We start from the raw sequence: 1,140 nt of genomic DNA, 5'->3' as shown, positions 1-1,140 counted from the left end.
AGTAAGGCATAAAATGTGATAAAAACATAGTATAGTAAGACCCAAAAAGTCGTACAATAATGAGGAATAAAAACTCATAATAACGACATAGTATAGTAAGGCATAAAAAGTCATAAAAACGATATAGTATAGTAAGGCTTAAAATGTCACAAAACATCATAGTATAGTAAGTCATAAAAAGTCATAATAACGACATAGTATAGTAAGGCATAAAAAGTCACTAAAACTACAATGTATAGTAAGACCCAAAAAGTCATACAATAATAAGGCATAAAAAGTCATAATAACGACATAGTATAGTAAGTCATAAAAAGTTATAAAAACTTCATAGTATAGTAAGGCATAAAAAGTCATAAAAAAGACATAGTATAGTAAGGCATAAAAAGTCATAAAAACGATATAGTATAATAAGGCATAAAATGTGATAAAAACATCATAGTATAGTAAGACCCAAAAAGTCGTACAATAATAAGGCATAAAAAGTCATAAAAACAGCATAGTATAGTGAGGCATAAAAAGTCATAAAAAAGACATAGTATAGTAAGGCAAAAAAGTCATAAAAACGATATAGTGTAGTAAGGCATAAAATGTGATAAAAACATCATAGTATATTTAGACCCAAAAAGTTGTACAATAATGAGGCATAAAAAGTCATAAAAACAGCATAGTATAGTAAGGCATAAAAAGTCATAAAAACGATATAGTATAGTAAGGCATAAAAAGTCACTGAAACTAAAAAGTATAGTAAGACCCAAAAAGTCGTACAATAATAAGGCATAAAAAGTCATAATAACGACATAGTATAGTAAGGCATAAAAAGTCACTGAAACTAAAAAGTATAGAAAGACCCAAAAAGTCGTACAATAATAAGGCATAAAAAGTCAAAAAAGCGTCATATTACAGTAAGGTTTAAAATGTCACAAAAACGTAAGGCAAAAAAGTCATAAAAACGATACAGTATAATAAGGCATAAAATGTGATAAAAACATCATAGTATAGTAAGACCCAAAAAGTCGTACAATAATAAGGCATAAAAAGTCTTAAAAACAGCATAGTATAGTAAGGCATAAAAAGTCATAAAAACGATATAGTATAGTAAGCATAAAAAGTCACTAAAACTACAAAGTATAGTAAGACATA

This window comes from Seriola lalandi, unplaced genomic scaffold, assembly GCF_002814215.2.
Source record: "Seriola lalandi dorsalis isolate HSWRI2012SDOR001 ecotype SW California unplaced genomic scaffold, Sedor1 jcf7180002054085, whole genome shotgun sequence".
Taxonomy (NCBI): Eukaryota; Metazoa; Chordata; class Actinopteri; order Carangiformes; family Carangidae; genus Seriola; species Seriola lalandi.
This window is presented reverse-complemented; position numbering follows the sequence as displayed.